At 51.1% G+C, this 18,834-nt stretch overlaps 1 protein-coding gene across 3 annotated transcripts in view; it reads right to left on the bottom strand.

Moving 5' to 3' along the window:
• Positions 1 to 18,834, bottom strand: part of SEPTIN2 (septin 2) — a 321,415-nt gene that overhangs the window by 162,379 nt on the left and 140,202 nt on the right. The window lies entirely within an intron of this gene.

Here is an 18,834-nt window from a genome sequence, read left to right as displayed (position 1 = left end):
GAATGAGCTGAGGGGCACTGCACAAGAACCAAGGGGTTGGACACACGTGCAGCTGAAGGGCACTGCACAACAACCAAGGGGTTGGACACACGTGCGGATTAGGGGCACTGCACAAGAACCAAAGGGTTGGACCACACGTACAGCCGAGGGGCGCTGCGCAATAACCAAGGGGTTGGACACACACGTGCAGGTGAGGGGCGCTGCGCAATAACCAAGGGGTTGGACACACGTGCAGGTGAGGGGCGCTGCGCAATAACCAAGGGGTTGGACACACACGTGCAGGTGAGGGGCACTGCACAAGAGGTGAGGGGCACTGCACAAGAGGGGAGGGGCACTGCAAGAGAGCCACGAGGTTTGCAGATGCAATGATGTCTTGCAAGTTGAATGCAGGAGCGAAGACATCACAGCTGCGTCAGGCTGGAGGATGGGACCCGGGCTGGAGGAATCTGCCGAGCTGGGGGGAGTCTGGCAGATACCTGGGCTTTAATCACCATTAAATCACCATTATTTGGGGCAGGGAGCTTAGTGGATGTTTACACTTCTAAACCGATAAAGTCTGGACACGATCACACAACACACAACCTACAGCGTGTCCTAATCCCCTGACACACAGGAATGCTGCAGAGTGGGGTCGTGTCATTCATTAGGGGGGCTCCCCAGGCCTGGCACTCCTGACAGACAGGCCTCGGCGCTCAGGAGACTCCGCACAGCAGCAGAACAGGAGCTGCTGAGGTCTTACAGGCCCTCTTCCAGAGAGGTGGGAGGCTGACCCTGGAAGCTAATAAACTAACCTCTCACCGACCAGGGTTAACCCACCTCACTCCCGGTAGCTCGGCACCACCAGGGCCGCACTACACCTCCCCCACGCTAAAGCAAGAAAAGTGGGGGTCTCTGGGAGCGCTGTGGGAGTGAGCAACGGGTGGGGCTCTGCAGCCGATACCGGCGGCCCACATAAAACAAGCATTGAAAATGCAATAGGTCTCGCCTTTGATTAGGTTAAAGCCACTTGCTTTGCTATACAATACCAATAGCAAAGCAAATGGCTTTAACTTAATCAAAGGCGAGAGCTAGTGCATTTTCAATGCTTGTTTCGGATGGTTGTCTCGGACTCATGCTCCTCAAAGATGCTCATATTTGTGCCGTTAACTCTACCAAACGTTCTTGTTCCGAATTCTCGCTCTCACTGTTGTGCCCCTTTTTGAGCTGACTCGACTCAGGATGTCACTAATATAGGTACCTACAGTGGGCTTCAGGAGAACATCTCTTGCCACTTGCTTTTGTTGGTAGCATTTATTATTGTTCTTTCTAAGCAGCGCCATAAACGCGGTTTTGCATCTCAAAACCACAATGAATCCTAAAGCTTTTTTCTCTCAAACAGTCAGCCGTCTGTCGCACATGGATTCACCAGAGTGCCACCACACTGCCACTCTAACGCCACACTACCAGCCCATAAGAATCTAACTACTGTCTCACAGCTATTGCATGACTACTGCCATCGGCCTATTTTCCCTCCCACACCACCACTCTCACACGGTGCTACCATTTTCCATCACTACCAAAAAACTCGCACCAACACTGTACTATCCAGCGGGCTGACATCCCCACACCCCACTACATGTCTGACTTCTCCACACTTAAACAACCACCTCAAAGCACCTCCCTTTAACCCACCACCATCAACTACCACACCCCAGCAAGTGCATGACCATTTCCAAGCACCACAAAGCCACCCCAGCACCACTGTTCACATAAGAACTGTACCAATCCATCTGCCCACTGACTCGTGATAGCCCAGTGACACTGCTACCCCTCACCCGTTGTACAGCTTCCCAAACAAACCATCTTCCCGGATACTCCACTCTGCCCATAAAGTAATTAATCGCAACACACTACCTACACTGGCATGCAATTACCATACTCATTCACAAAACCACCTGACAGCACCAGCTCTCTTCTAGCCATCACCCACCCACATTGTGTGCACAGTGACCTAATCACACTGCTGCTACATAACAGAGCCACAGTAATACCCACCAGCACAAAACTTCAAAACCCTACTACTATGCCACCAGCTCTTACACAGAACTACCATCCCAGAGAGACACTACTACGTAACAGCACCACATTATCAAATTCCGCCTACAAGTGGCACACACCACAAAAGTAATACAACAAACACAAAACTCAATATAATAACAGCATTACAGCATGCCATGAAAACACCTTGACACTAACAACCTGCTGCTGTGAAAAACCAAAAATATAGTAACACAACATAGGAGTTTCACAACAACACAATAAGAGTAACTCGGTGCAACAGATAGCACAGGATTACAAACATTTGCAATGCAATAGGTCTCGCATATACGCGATTTTGAGCTATTGATATTGTAAATGACAATGCGTTTTATTTAAGTTTCAAAAACCAAAACATAAAAGGCATTGTCATTTACAATGTCAATAGCTAAAACTCGCGTAAATGAGAGACCTGTTGCATTGCAAATGCTTGTTAACTTTGTGTGTGGAAAGTATTGGATGGAGAGTCCTGGAAATTGTAATTTCGGGAAGCTCGTTGGACAACTTGAAAAAGCACGGTCCTCTGCCCCACCGCCAGAGAAGGGGTGGTGTGGCCCCTTGGTGGGATATGGCAAGGCTCAAAGCGCTAGAGGTGAACGCCTTCTCAGCAATTCATTCTCATCCGGGGCATGGCTCCAGCCTTGCACGCACTTCGAGAGGAATATTGGAACACTGTGAATTTTCTGGCAATAATGAAAATTAAAATGCGCTTTTTGAATCAATGTTCAATTATATTTTGACATTTCTGGTAAGGAACATGCAAATGGGAAGAGCTGTCAGACAGCCCTCGCCTCTTTGCATTTCGATCAATCATCGCCCCATATTACAGAAGCTGTCTCACGTTGGTCAGGCCCATGCACAACTCGCGGATCAAGGCCAGGATGTCCCCTGGCATTCGTATACGTGCAGTCCTGATTTCACGAGACAAACAGGACAGAAGTCAGAGCATCAAGTTCAAATCTGGGCGAAAGGAGGCAACCATCATGGGCAGAGAAAGCTCATTTCTACGGTTCTACACTGACCTCCTTCGCCTCCCAGAGCCACTACAAGGTTTTAAGCTTGCAAACTATTTCCATCAAAAATCTAGAATTCTCTACCAGATGACCAGTCTCTCATCGACCATGCTGCACCCATGAAGGGACTCAAAATGTATGCAAGCGTTCAAGTACCTACAGCAAATTGCATCCGCAAAGGGGTCTCGAATACTGTAGCACGTAGAATGATGGATCAGGGCTCAGAATATGCAAACCGAGACTTCTAAACTTGTGTGGCTGAGAGAACTGTCCATTTAAGTGGTATAAGTGCATATCTTGTTTAACAACTGCTGCCCTGAGATATTTAACAGGCAAAACACCTCTGCCTTTCGAGAAGTTGTACCCAACCAGCGCCTGGCGGTCTTCTTGTGCCTCAGGGGGGGAGGGGAGGGGGGGGTCACCTTCATTCTCCGTCTAGCTGGCTGACAGTGTTAATATGTCGATCAGGCATTCTGGGCGCATGAGCAGCGCATTGCTATGACGTGTGGCTGAACTAGGGTGACCAACCGTCCGTAAATTTCACGGACAGTCCGTAATTTCGGCCGTCTGTCCGTTGTCCGTGAAGGATTCTTTAACGGACGCCATTTGTCCGTAATTTTAACCGGGCACCGGTCGCAACACCCTAAGCCGGGACTGACTCCGATGCTGTTGAGGTCGGGTGTAACAGACTCCGATGCAGTACCAAAGCTCAGATCCCCAGCAGCATTGGAGAGGCACAGCGGGATGGCAACCCTCACACCTTCAGCCCTTGATGAGCTGTTAAGAGGTGCTTGAAGGTGACTGAGAGGGAGGGGCATCTCTTCAGATGCAAACAGCCCTGGATGAGTCATGTCTCTGCAATTTAGAGGGGCCTCACACATTCCCTTCCTGCCCAGGGCCCCAAACATCATAGAACCGGCTCTGATTACACCAAGGCAGCACGTGGTTCTCTTCACGGAGCTTAATTACTGTCACTAAATTGTAAGCAAACCTCGGTTCTTCAAACATGCAGTCTATAATTTAATAAAATAAAGAAATGGCACAATCGCACCCATTCTGATTAACAAAGTTTGGAGGACAATCAGTTAAATCAGTTCTCTTGGAGTATCTCCTTTAAGTACTGTACATCACAGTGGGGGATGGCAAAACTAACATTTTGGAAAGAGAGCCTGTTGTCTGGTTGTCTTGTCCAGGAGGGGGTGAGGAGCCCTACCCCACCCTGGAAGAGACCAAGATGATACTAGAATACTGCATGCCCACCCCTGTGCCCACCCTGGTGGATCTTGTTCTCCCTCCTGTGATGGCTCCTGCCCCCCCCCCCCAGCGATGGCTCCTCTCCCCCCATGTGGAGGCTCCTGCCCCCCCGCCCCCCACCTGTGATGGATCCTGTCTCCATCCTGGGTGGCTTCTGTCCCAGCCCTGGAATGGCTCCTGCAGCGAGGGTGAAGTTCTTGATGGGCCTCTTCTCAAAAAGGCTCAGCTCAAAATTAATATGAAAAGGTGGGCGAGTGAGTAAGTGAAGGGATGGGTGGATGGCTGGATGAATTAGTGAAAGGGTGAATGGATGGATGAACGATTGAATAGATGGATAATGAGAGAGGAAAGATGGATTGATGAGTGAGTGGAAGGATGGATGAGAGAAAAGCTAAATAGCTGGATGTATGGGCGGAAGGGTAGCTGGATGGGTAAAAGGGTGGATGGATGAGTGAAAAGGTGGATGATGAGTGAGTGGATGGATGAGTGAAATGATGGATGGATTGATGGATTGATAAGTGCAAGGGTGAATGGATGGACAGATGAGTAAAAGGGTGGATGTAAGGATGGATGAGTGAGTGAAAGGGGGGTAGATGGACAAAACGATGAATAGATGAGTGAAGGAGTGAACGGATAGATGGATGAGAGAAAGGATGGATGAGTGATAGGGTCAATGGATGGATTCATGAGTGGGGGAGTAGATGGATGAGTGGGTGGATGGAAGGAAGAACGGCTAAGTGAAAGGGTCGATGGAGAGAGGAAGGATGGATGGGTGGAAGGAGGAGTGACTGGGTGGATGGATGAGTAAGTGAAAGGATGGCTGGATGGGTGAAAGGGTAAATGGCTGGATGGATGAGTGAATGGATGGATGGGTGGAAGAGTGGATGGATGAGTGTACAGATGGATAGGGTGGATGGATGGATTTTTTTCTTTTTCTTTTGAAAATATCTTTATTGAGCATCACATGAAAATTATATTTACATCCTGCATCACTTTACATTTGTGCACTTTTCTGAGTATAGTCTAAGAACTGGTATCCAATTTACGAAGATCCGCCTCTCAATCTGTGTGCTTCGCCCGTTCTAACAATGTCAATGACTATAAGCGAGCGAGGCAACCATACCAGTACCCCCCAATAGCTTGTACCATACATGCTGAGTGCAGATCAATATAATACTCAATTCAACCCTACCCCACAACCACCCCCCTCCCACCAAACCCCAACCAACAATATAAAAAAAAAAAAAAAAAAACATTGGTGCCGCTGCTCGGCCGAACCACCCCCGCCGATGTAGCTGCGGCAGGTGCTCACCAAGCTCAGGGGTGGATGGATGGATAATGGATGGATGAGTGAAAGGATGGATGAAGGGATGGATGAGTGAAATGATAGATGGAAGGATACATGATGGATAGGTTTGCAAATGGTTGAATATGTTTGGATATGGCTGCAGTGCTTAATTTGTGCCGCTGCTCTCCGGTGCTCAGCACCGGCACTTCATTGTCAGGGCCGGGGCTATAAATTATTTTCAGGAGTCAGTGGTGGTGAACGTTAAAAAAAAAAAAAACATGAACAAAGGGGATACCCTGCTGCGCTCTTGTGGAGGTTTTTGTAAGGATGGATGGGATTCTGCTGTGCTCTTGTGGCGGTTGAGACGTCCGGTCAGTGGTAACTGATAGCGTTATGTTGTAGGGGGGGGTGTGGTGTGGTTGAGTAAGGAGCCATGAGATGCTCTGTGTTATGTACACTTCACATGTGACGTGGGGTCATGCTTATTTACTGTACATCATGTGGAGTTTAACAAGGCCTTGCGGTTGCCTCCTGATAGGACGCCACCTTACTATGCTAGCACATTCTAAGGGGGTGGATGTTGTGTGTTCTTGAAGGGTGCCGAGTTGCACCTTGAGGCATGGGTGATTACACAGTTTAGTGGTGTTCGGTGGGCCGACTATACTACAGCTGGAAAATAATTCCTTTATTGGAAATAGTATTTCACAGCTTTTTGGGGCTTCCGTTTTCTGTGAGCGAACTGGGAATTTAGTTTCACCGGGTGTTTTTCCTTCTAGTGTTGTGAAATGGCTATTTTGGTCATTGGCTGCATAATGTGTTTTCTTTTTCTTGAGTTGTAGAACTGGTCTATTTGTCTTGTGTATAAATTGTGTTTTCGTATGGCATCCTCCTGTTAAGAGGAATGGGGTTGTGGGCTTTTGATTAAGTCAAAAATTTGAATCCCGGCAGGACCACTCAGCCTGTCATCCTCCATGGTGAGTAATTGAGACCCTTTGACCTGGTAAATATTAACACCTGTTGTGTACAGATCGTAGAAAGGGGCAGAAGTGTGGTATGGAGCCGTAAACATAACTTTATTAATAATAAAACAGCATGACTTGCAATATATGCGTTGACCCACGAAGAGTACTGTGCCCTCTAACTTCTTATCATATGAAGTAAATATGCCCCTTAAAGAACGTCTCATGCTTCTAAGCGCTGTAACTAACAAGTATTATTCCAGTTATCAATGGTACTTGGTGGCATCTTTGCTGAGAGCGGATAAGGACATCGGGAGTCACTTGAGGCTTTGCCCTTCTTTATTGATGGCCCCTCTCCACATTTCACAGTGGAAATAAATAGCATAATACACTCGGCGCATCTGCATCAATGCTACATATATACTGCTGCAGTTTGGCCACGTTGTTAATATAGGTTCGGACTAGAGACTGTTGTGCATGTGACTGTCACTCAGTGCCTCAGGGAAGGGACTGCCATGAGTGATCATCACTCGATGCCTCAGGGTCTACCATGAATGACCATCACTTGATGTCTCAGGTGAGGAACTGCCATGAGTGACCATCACTTGATGCCTCAGGCGAGGGACTGCCATGAATGACCATCACTTGATGTCTCAAGTGAGGGACTGCCATGAGTGCCCATCACTTGATGCCTCAGGCGAGGGACTTCCATGAATGACCATCACTTGATGTCTCAGGTGAGGGACCGCCATGAATAACCATCACTTGATGTCTCAGGGAATGCCATAGGTGACCATTACTTGGTGCCTCGGGAGAGAGACTGCCATGAGTGACCATCACATGAATGACCATCACTTGATGCTTGAAGTGAGGGACTGCCATGAGTGACCAGCACATGAGTAACCATCACTTGATGGATCAGGTGAGAGACTGCCACGTGTGACCAACACTGGAAGGCTCGGATGAGGGACTGCCATGAGTGACCATCTCTTGATGCCTTAGGCAAGGGACTGCCATGTATGACCATCACTGAATATATAGGTGAGGGACTGTATGTGCATGACCAGCACTGGATGGTTCGGGTGAGGGACTGTATGTGCGTGACCAGTGGATGGTTCAGGCTAGGGACTTATGTGCGTGACCAGCACTAGAGGGCTGAATTGATGGCACTTTCATAAACGTAAACACTTGGTGGCCCATTGGTTTCATGTACTGGTTTCATGCCACCCTCGTCCAGGCCATTGGATCACAGCTCCGCGAGGTGAGCTAGTTGGTTTCTGTGGCTAACTTACTGCCCGGCTGGCAGGTGGCCATCCAGCAGCGAGGACCCCCGCAGAGTTGATAATGCTCCTAGAGTAAGTGGGTAGAGTCAGTAAGGAAGTGAGTGGAGCCAGGGAAAGTCGATGTGGCCTCCTACAACCATTTGAGCACCTGGACTTCATATTTTACAAATTAAGCACTGTATGGCTGGGCTTACTTATATACTATTGCGTGACCTCCCTTGAAGTGTCTGTAAAACTTACCTATTGTCCTGAAGTTTTGTCCTGAATTTTGACTTCCTGTCCTGAATTTGTGTCCTGAATTTTGACCCTTTGTCCTGAATTTTTACACTCACCGTCCTGAATTTGCACCAATGCCAGTTGGTCACCCTAGGCTGAACACAGTGAGATGAGCAGCTCAAAACATGTGACTGTCAGCTTTTAGAAGTACGAAGCGCCAGTCTAGGAGAAGGAAAGGACGGGGCAAACATAAAAAGTAACCTGTAAAGATGCACTCTAGGCAGAGTAGGAAGATGACCTTTTATTGGCGCAAGATAATCACAAAGCACTTCCAGCTCCTCAGCCCCCAGCTGCACGTGCAGTTTCGGAAGGAATTAGAGCACAGGGAAAAAGGAAGGGTTCATCCGCAGATGGAATCGAGGTCTGCGCGTGATTGGATTTAAAAGTAAGCACCGGAGACCCCCCGCAATCAATGCACAGGCTTCTCAGTGCCAACTGACGCCACAGGAGCACCAGGGTGAAACCAGGAGCTACTCAAGAGGACCAAAGAACCCCAATACATGGAAAGGCTTCTCATTCCCAGCTGACACCACAGGAGCAGCAGGGTGAAACCAGGAGCTATTCAAGAGGACCAGAGACCCCCAATCCATGCACAGGCTTCTCAGTGGCAGCTGACGTCACAGGAGCACCAGGGTGAAACCAGGAGCTATTCAAGAGGACCGGAGACCCCCAATCCATGCAAAGGCTACTCAGTGCCAGCTGACGCCACAGGAGCACCATGGTGAAACCAGGAGCTATTCAAGAGGACCGGAGACCCCCAATCCATGCACAGGCTTCTCAGTGCCAGCTGACGTCACAGGAGCACCAGGGTGAAACCAGGAGCTATTCAAGAGGACCGGAGACCCCCAATCCATGCACAGGCTTCTCAGTAACAGCTGACACCACAGGAGCACCAGGGTGAAACGAAAAGTTTCTTACCTGTCGGTGTAGTTTTGCAGCTTGAAGGTCTTTCTGGATTCACTATGCTGTGCATTATTCCGCGATCTTGTGGTTGGGTCCGGATTCGTAGTCTTTTCTTTTTTTTTTGTTTTTTTTTTTTGTAGCCCAGGTGGGCGTCGACGTCCACCATTTGGTGCACCTCCCGTGACGTCGTCGTGCTTCCTGCGGAAGTCCCACCTTTGGGGCGCCATCTTCGGGTTCTTTTTTCCCTGTTTTTTTTTTTTTTTTTTTTTTTAACCCTAGGCGATTGCTTAATCCTTTTGTCCATATTTCTGTACGTATCCACCTATTTGATCCTATCCATTTCACCCCCTCTTCCTCCAGCCTCATCTTCCTGGCGGAGGTGGGTGGGTTCGCTAGTGAATCCAGAAAGACCTTCAAGCTGCAAAACTACACCGACAGGTAAGAAACTTTTCGTTTTGCAGCGTGAATCTTTCTGGATTCACTATGCTGTGCATAGACTTTGTAGCGGTTTTCCTATTTTTGTGGTGGCTGGGTGGAAGATGATCGCTGGTCGTTGAAAATGTGTTGTAGCACCTTCTGTCCGACCTGTGCTTCCTTATTCATTTGAATGTCCACGCAGTAGTGCTTTGTGAACGTGTGCACAGATGCCCAAGTTGCTGCGAGACAGATGTCTTGGATGGGCGTGTTTGCCAGGAAGGCAACTGTGGCCCCCTTCTTCCTTGTGGAGTGAGCTTGTGGCCCCTCCGTTAGCTCCTGTCCAGCCTGTTTGTGACAGAATTGAATAGTGAGGGCAATCCACCTAGCGATGGTGCCCTTGGTCACTGGTCTACCCATGAAGCTGGTAGCAAAGGACACAAACAGCTGCTTCGACTTCCTGAGCTCCTTGGTTCTTTCAATGTAGTGCATCACCGCTCTTCTGGCATCGAGGGTGTGCAGGGCCTTTTCTGCGTTTGTAGTCGGGTTTTGGAAGAAACTCGGTATCTGGATACTCTGATTCATGTGAAACGCCGACACTACCTTGGGCATGAAGTGTGGGTCCGTCCTCAGGACAACCCTGTCCTTGTGAATTTGAATGTAGGGCTCCTGTAGCGTTAGTGCTTGAAGCTCGCTCACTCTGCGTAGTGAGGTTATGGCCACTAGAAAGGCAGTCTTCATCGTCAACATTTGTAGATTGGCCTTGTGAATGGGTTCAAACGGCGCCTTCATGAGCTCCGTCAGAACCACGTTTAAATTCCATGCCGGCGGCGGCAACCTTTTCGGGGGTGCCATTCTTTTGGCTCCCTCCATGAATCTCTTCACCACCTGCGAACTGAAGAAACTTCCACCCTTCTCACCTCTGGTGTAGGCAACGATCGCTGCTAGGTGCACCCTTAGGGAGCTCGAGCAGAGGTTACTCTTTAGAAGGTGTGTGAGGTACCTCAGCACAGTTGAGTCTCTTGTCATTCTGTTGTGCAGGCCCTTCTTCCTGCACCACACCGTGAATCTCTTCCACTTTGCGCTGTAGCACTTTCTTGTAGTAGGTTTCCTTGCCTCCCGTAGCACTCGCATAGTGCTCTGAGGTAACCTTAGGTGTGCGAACTCTAGGTCTTCAGGAGCCATGCTGCTAGGTTGAGGGTCTCTGGCTCTGGATGCAGGACCTCCCCGTTTTGCATTGAGAGCAGGTCTTTTCTTCTCTCGAACCTGTACGGATTGCCTTGCGCCATTTCTTGAATCTGTGAGAACCATGTCTGCCTCGCCCACTGTGGGGCCACCAGGATCAGAGTCATGTTGCTGGTTCTGCACTTGTCGAGCACTCTGTGCAACAGGGGTATCGGTGGAAAGGCGTAGGCAAATGTCCTCGACCAGCTTATCCATAGGGCATTTCCCTTGGATTGCTGATCTGGTTGCCTGGACGCGAAGCTTTGGCATTTTGCATTGTGGCGTGTTGCAAAAAGGTCTATTGTGGGAGTCCCCCATCTCCGGAAGAGTTTCTCCGTTTCCTGGCCATTGAGCTCCCACTCGTGTGATGCGGAGGTCTGCCTGCTTAGCCAGTCTGCCTCCACATTGTCCTTCCCCGGTAGGTGAATTGCCAGTAGATCTATCCTGAGAGGTATGGCCCATCTCCAAATCTCCTGAGCTAGGGATGAGAGGGGAACCGACTGTGTCCCCCCTTGTTTGTTGATGTAGAACATCGCCGTGGTGTTGTCTGTCTGTACCAACACCCTCTGCCCGCACAGGTGTCTCTGGAATGCCTTCAGGGCTAGCAGTATCGTTTTCAACTCGAGGTAGTTGATGTGGCGGACCGCGTCTGCCGGAGCCCATAGACCCCTCACTCTGAGGTTGTCCATGTGCGCTCCCCATCCCATCTGCGATGCGTCCGTGGTAATGGTCACTGTTGGGCTTGGTGGTGTCAGGCTTCTCCCTGTTGTTATGTTGTCCCTGTTCCACCAAGTTATCTCCTCCTGCACTGCGTGCGTAACAACCACTAGATCCTCCCAACTTCCGTTTGCTTGTGACCATTGCTGTTGCAGCCATTCCTGGAATGGTCTCATGTGCAGGCGTACATTCGGCACCAGCTGGATACAGGACGCCATCATCCCCATCATCTTGCTCACCGCCCTCACTGTCAGAGCTCGCCCCTTCTGGTAGAGCTGCGTCTCCTTCAGTAGGGCATCTGTCCTCCTTTCGCTGGGCACTACTGTACTTTTGAGGGAGTTGATCTGTGCCCCCAGGAAAATCTTTACCTGTTCCGGTTCCAGCGATGATTTTCCCCAGTGGATGGAAAATCCCAGATTTGTGAGGGTGTCCGTTACGCGTTTTGCGTGCCTCTCGCACTTCTCGCGTGAGTTTGCCTTGACCAGCCAGTCGTCCAAGTATGGGTATACGTGTATGCCCTGCTTTCGTAGGTGTGCCGCTACCGCCGACAGGCATTTTGTAAAGACCCTTGGCGCTGATTTTAATCCGAAGGCCAGGGTTGTGAACTGGTAGTGTTCCTGTTCGATGTTGAATCTTAGAAGGCCCTTGTGCCTTCTGTTTATTGGGATGTGAAGGTAGGCATCCTTGAGGTCTATGGTGACCATGAAGTCCCCTTCTCTTATCTGTGGCAGTACCTCCTGCAGTGAAGTCATTTTGAACCTTTGCGTTCTTATGAACTTGTTTAGGTAACGGAGGTCCAGTATGGGCCTGAGGTCTCCGTCTAGCTTCGGAACCACGAAGTAGTTTGAGTAGACCCCTTTGCTGCGTTCCCCGAACGGCACTGCCTCTATGGCTCCCTTTTGTAGGAGTTTCCGCGTTTCCTCTCTGAGTATTGCCAGTTCTTGGGCAGATCTCTGTCTTCCTTTCGGTTTCCTGCTTGGAGGTCTTTTCTCCAAGTCTACGCAGTATCCGTACTGCACGATGTTCCGTATCCACTTGTCTGTGGTTATGCGCCGCCACTCCTGAAGGTAGAACCTCAGCCTTCCGCCTACTGGTGACGTATGTTCGTAGGCTCTTGAAACTTCTCTTCCCCCTGATGACACTTTTCTGCGCCTCACCCTTGGGGACTTGACGAGGGTAGGCGTCTTCTTGCGTGCTGAGTCACTTCGAGGAGGGCTGATCGCCCCCTCTCCTCCTTTGGCCACGTCCGTTCCCTCTCCCGCGAAAGGACGGGCCCCGAGGTTGATATTGCCAGCCTTGCTTCTGCTGACCTTGACCGTGACCTTCGCCCTGCTGACCTTGTTGGAACGCCTGGTGCGATGTCCCTTGTTGGCTTGCACCCCTACCGTAGGGTCTCCTCGAGGGATTACCTCGTCTCATTCCCCTCAGCTGTAGGGCCCCCATGGACCTCGCTGTCTCGTTTTCCTTCTTGAGCTGGGTGAGCTTTTCGTCCACCGTTGCTCCGAACAGTGTCTCTCCGTTGAAGGGGGTGCCAAGGATGTTGTTCTGCACTTCCGCTTTGAATCCCGAGATTCGTAGCCATGCATGCCTCCTCTCTGTGACCCCTATGGCCATGAGTCTTGCTGAAGTCTCTGCCCCATCCAACGCCGTCTTTATACAGGAGTTGGCGATGTTCTTTCCTTCATCCACCAGGTGAGAGGCTCTCTGGCGGTATTCTTCGGGGAGGTGCTTTACAAGCTCCCCCATCTCATCCCAGTGTTGGTATTGGTGTCTATTGAGGAGTGCATTCGAATTCGCCATGCGCCAGTGCATTGCGGCGTTCCTCTCGACCTTTCTGCCTGTGAGGTCGATCCTCCTGCTCTCTTTATCCGGAGGTGGGCCCGAAGTTGCTGGAACGTTGGCCCTTCTCCTGGCCGTGGAGGCTATGATGGAGTCTGCTGTGACGCTACCCTTGATGTAAGGTGGGTCCAGGGAGGAGTGCTTATATTTCTTTTCTGTCCTGGGTGTGATCGACCGGCAGGTGGCAGGCTCCTTGAAGGCTTCTCTCCCCTGGTTCATCACGCTTTGTAGCATGGGGAGGAACTGACTCCTAGTCTGGATGGGGAGCAGTGTTTCGACGAGAAAATCGGCTTTCGGCCTCTCCTCGTCGAGTTTGACGCCGAAGGCCAGTGCTGCGCTCCTCACCACCATATTGTATACCCCGATGTCGTCGGGTGGCGAAGGCCTCGAGGGGTACGTGTCCACGGGCTCCTCCGGGTTTTCGGTGTCGAGATCGTGCCATTCGACGTCGTTGCTGGTAGATGCCGCCGATTCGAAGAACGACTGTTGGTCTTCTTCCTCGGCTTCTTCCTCATAATAGGGCTCCTCCTCTTCTTCGAGATCCCTTGTCAGCCCTTCGGCGTCGAACTCCTCTTCGGCCTCGACGACGTCCGCCGATGAAACTGTTGGAATCTTGAATTCCTTCATCCTGGCGTCGAACTCCTTCTTCCTTTGAAGAATGTTCTCCATTTCGGCCTCGAGCCGCCTCTTCTTTTTCTCCATTTCGGAGATGCTTTCGGCGTCGACCGCGGGCCTTTTCGATGAAACTTGCGTCGATGTCGAACGTTCTTTCTGCGTCGATCGGCCCGTTTCATGGGATGATTTCGACGACCCTTGCCTTTCGGCGTCTTTCTGCACCTGGGAGTCCTTTTGTAAGGATCCGCTGGGCCTTTTGTCCAAAGTTCCCCCCTTGGACGTCGAAGTTTTCGGCGCCGGGGCTCCCTTCGTGGACTTTGACTCAGTTTTTCTCGAGTCACCCTCGTGTTGTCGAGGTACTTTTTGTTTTGCGCTCGACGATTCTCTTACCTCGTCTTCTTTTTTCTTGTCGGTCTCTACGACCGTGAAGTTTTCGGCTGTCTCGGCGACGTTGTCCTCGTCGTCTGAGGAGAGGCCCAGAGCGTAGAGCGTCGGGGGCTTCCCCTTGCCGTCCATGTTGGCGTTGGCCCTTCTCTGCCGCTCTCTCACCCTGAGTGTCTTCGGCGCGAAGGCTGAGCAGGCGTTGCAGTCGATACTCTGGTGATCGACCGGTAGGCAGAGGTTGCAGACCGGATGCTGGTCTCTCTGCGCGAACTTGTGGTGGCAGTTTGGGCAGAACTTGAATGGCGTCTTGTCCATTTCGCTCAGGGTCTCTGAGCGTGCATTCTCCAGGGCTGTCGAAGAAAAAGGCTCGCTGGTCCTCTTTCTTAGCGCTCCTGATGAAATCTGTTCAATTCCTGATGTCTTCTCTTGATTCTATCGATGAAACTCGCTTTTCTTCCTTCTTCCTCCGAGTGAATTTCTGGAGCTTCCCGATGTCGATCCAGACCCAACGGCGGAAAAAAGAATCTGAAGATGGCGCCCCAAAGGTGGGACTTCCGCAGGAAGCACGACGACGTCACGGGAGGTGCACCAAATGGTGGACGTCGACGCCCACCTGGGCTACAAAAAAAAAAAAAAAAAAAACAAAGAAAAGACTACGAATCCGGACCCAACCACAAGATCGCGGAATAATGCACAGCATAGTGAATCCAGAAAGACCTTCAAGCTGCAAAACTACACCGACAGGTAAGAAACTTTTCGTTTCACCCTGGTGCTCCTGTGGTGTCAGCTGTTACTGAGAAGCCTGTGCATGGATTGGGGGTCTCCGGTCCTCTTGAATAGCTCCTGGTTTCACCCTGGTGCTCCTGTGACGTCAGCTGGCACTGAGAAGCCTGTGCATGGATTGGGGGTCTCCGGTCCTCTTCAATAGCTCCTGGTTTCACCTTGGTGCTCCTGTGGCGTCAGCTGGCACTGAGTAGCCTGTGCATTGATTGCAGGGGGTCTCCGGTCCTCTTGAATAGCTCCTGGTTTCACCCTGGTGCCCTTGTGGTGTCAGCTGGGACTGAGATGCCTTTCCATGGATTAGGGGTCTCCGGTCCTCTTGAATAGCTCCTGGTTTCACCCTGGTGCTCCTGTGGCGTCAGCTGGCACTGAGTAGCCTTTGCATGGATTGGGGGTCTCCGGTCCTCTTGAATAGCTCCTGGTTTCACCCTGGTGCTCCTGTGACGTCAGCTGCCACTGAGAAGCCTGTGCACGCTGCAAAACCAAAGTTATTCAAGAGGACTGGAGACCCCCTATCCATGCACAGGCTTCTCAGTAACAGCTGACACCACAGGAGCACCAGGGTGAAACCAGGATCTATTCAAGAGGACCAGAGACCCCCAATCCAAGCACAGGCTTCTCAGTGCCAGCTGACGTCACAGGAGCACCAGGGTGAAACCAGGAGCTATTCAAGAGGACCGGAGACCCCTAATCCATGGAAAGGCATCTCAGTCCCAGCTGACACCACAAGGGCACCAGGGTGAAACCAGGAGCTATTCAAGAGGACCGGAGACCCCCTGCAATCAATGCACAGGCTACTCAGTGCCAGCTGACGCCACAGGAGCACCAAGGTGAAACCAGGAGCTATTGAAGAGGACCACAGAATCCCAATCCATGGAAAGGCATCTCAGTCCCAGCTGACACCACAGGAGCACCAGGGTGAAACCAAGAGGAACGGAGACCCCCCGCAATCAATGTACAGGCTTCTCAGTGCCAGCTGACACCACAGGAGCACCAGGGTGAAGCTAGGAGCTATTCAAGAGGAACGGAGACCCCCCGCAATCAATGTACAGGCTTCTCAGTGCCAGCTGACACCACAGGAGCAGCAGGGTGAAGCTAGGAGCTATTCAAGAGGACCAGAGACACCCCCCCCCCAAATCAGTGCACAGGCTTCTCAGTGCCAGCTGACGCCACAGGAGCACCAGGGTGAAACCAGGAGCTATTCAAGAGGACCGGAGACCCCTAATCCATGGAAAGGCATCTCAGTCCCAGCTGACACCACAAGGGCACCAGGGTGAAACCAGGAGCTATTCAAGAGGACCGGAGACCTCCCGCAATCAATGCACAGGCTTCTCAGTGCCAGCTGACGCCCCAGGTGTACCAGGGTGAAACCAGGAGCTATTCAAGAGGACCTGTGCCCCCAGAAAAACTGCTGAATCAGAGTTCCGATTCAATGCCCCATCCCTACCGACTTGTTGGCGCTTCATTCTGCATTGCTGCTGTTTCTACACCCTAAGTGGAAGCAGTCTGACGGAAAATAAGTCATTCGTCAACTCTCCAAACGCCATCCCTCCCCTCCACCGCAATCAGTGTCATTGAGGCTTTCCAAGGCAGGTGCTTCTCCTGCTTGCAATGAACCGGCATGAAAGCGCCTCCAGCAGGCTTGGACAAGGAAGGCGACGCCACCCATAGACCACGCAAGACTTGACTGCCTTGTGAAGATACGGATTCTTTATTTCGTTGTGGTCTGTAACAAGGGCTTGCCATGAATTGAGCCATACATAGCCATACTTGGTGAGAGGCGCAAAGAGCCAGGATGCCTGTGTTCGCCAGTGGGAGGAGGGGGGGGGGGGGGGGGGGGGGGGGATCAGACATCCCCTCCAACAGCCTCGGTGCACAAAGATGGCACACAAATGAACTGCACTGGCATACAACTGGCACTAGAGAGCCCGAACCTATGCCTCCTCTGATGCGCCCTCACACCCTCCCCAAGTACCTTCAGGTCTGACCCAACTAACTGTATGATGCGCCCTCACATCCTCCCTTATCTTCATGTCTGACCTATTAACTCTATGATGTGCCCTTACACTCTACCCCTATCTTCAGGTCTGACCCAACTGTGTAAGATGTGCCCTCAGATCCTCCCCATATCTTCAGGTCTGACCCAATTAACTGTATGATGCGCCCTCACACCTTCTTGTGTCTTCAGGTCTGACCCAACTGTGTATGATGCGCCCTCTCACCTTCTTGTGTCTTCAGGTCTGACCCAACTGTGTATAATGCGCCCTCACGCCCTCCCCTTATCTTCAGGTCTGACCCAAATAACTGTATGATGCGCCCTCACACCCTCCAAGTACCTTCAGGTCTGACCCAAATAACTGTATGATGCGCCCTCACACCCTCCAAGTACCTTCAGGTCTGACCCAACTGTGTATGATGTGCCCTCAAACCCTTCCGTTTCTTCAGGTCTGACCCAACTAACTGTAAGATGTACCCTCTCACCCTACCCGTATCTTCAGGACTGACCCAACTGTGTACGATGTACCCTCACACCCAACTGTGTATGATGAGCCCTCACACCCTCCCTGTATCTTCAGGTCTGACCCAACTGTGTATAATGCACCCTCACGCCATCCCCATACCTTCAGGTCTGACCCAACTGTGTATTATGCGCCCTCAAACCCTCCCTGTATCTTCAGGGCTGACCCAACTGTGTCTGATGCGCCCTCACACCCTCTCCGTACCTTGAGGTCTGACCCAACTGTGTATGATGCGCTCTCACACCCTCCCCATACCGCCAGGTCTGACCCAACTGTGTATGATGCGCCCTCACACCCTCCCCATACCTTCAGGTCTGACCCAACTGTATATGATGTGCCCTCAAACCCTTCCCGTATCTTCAGGACTGACCCTACTGTGTACGATGTACCCTCACACCCAACTGTGTATGATGAGCCCTCAAACCCTCCCCATATCTTCAGGTCTGACCCAACTGTGTATGATGCACCCTCACACCATCCCCATACCTTCAGGTCTGACCCAACTGTGTATTATGAGCCCTCAAACCCTCCCTGTATCATCAGGGCTGACCCAACTGTGTACGATGTGCCCTCACACCCTCGCCGTATCTTCAGGTCTGACACAACTGTGTACGATGTGCCATAACACCCTCCCATACCTTTATGTCCGAGCCAAGTGTGTATGAGGTGCCCCAACACCCTCTCTGTATCTTCAGGTCTGACCCTACTAAATGGAAGATGTGCCATCACACCCTCCATGTATCTTCAGGTCTGACGCAATTAACTGTGTATGACCTGCCCTCACACCCCCTGTATCCTCATGTCTGACCCAACTGTGTACGATGTACCCTCACACCCTCCACATATCTTCAGGTTTGACCCAACTGTGTATGATGCGCCCTCACACCCTCCCCGTATCTTCAGGTCTGACCCAACTCTGTATGATGCGCCCTCACACCCTCCCAGTACCTTCAGGTCTGAGCCAACTAACTGGGTATGATGTGCCCTCACACCCTCCCCGTACCTTCTGGTCTGAAATAACGAACTGGATATGATGTGCCCTCACACCCTCCCCACCTTTCACCACACAGCGTCCTCACCCCAAACTCTAGTATGTGAGGTGCCAACACCTGAACATCACAGGATATTTGCTGTGAAGACCAGTTGGTTTCAGAGGATACTCTACACTCCTTGCTTGAGGCCTAGCCTTAGTGGCACAGGAACAGCTATCCCATCCAGAAAGCACTCCCCCAGCCCAGAGTGCGTGCAAGAACCCATGTAAAGGGCTAGTATCCTCTGAAAGTCCTGCTG

This window comes from Triturus cristatus, chromosome 11 (genome assembly GCF_964204655.1).
Source record: "Triturus cristatus chromosome 11, aTriCri1.1, whole genome shotgun sequence".
Taxonomy (NCBI): Eukaryota; Metazoa; Chordata; class Amphibia; order Caudata; family Salamandridae; genus Triturus; species Triturus cristatus.
Note: the sequence above shows the minus strand (reverse complement) of the source record. Positions and strands in the feature narration are given on the sequence as shown.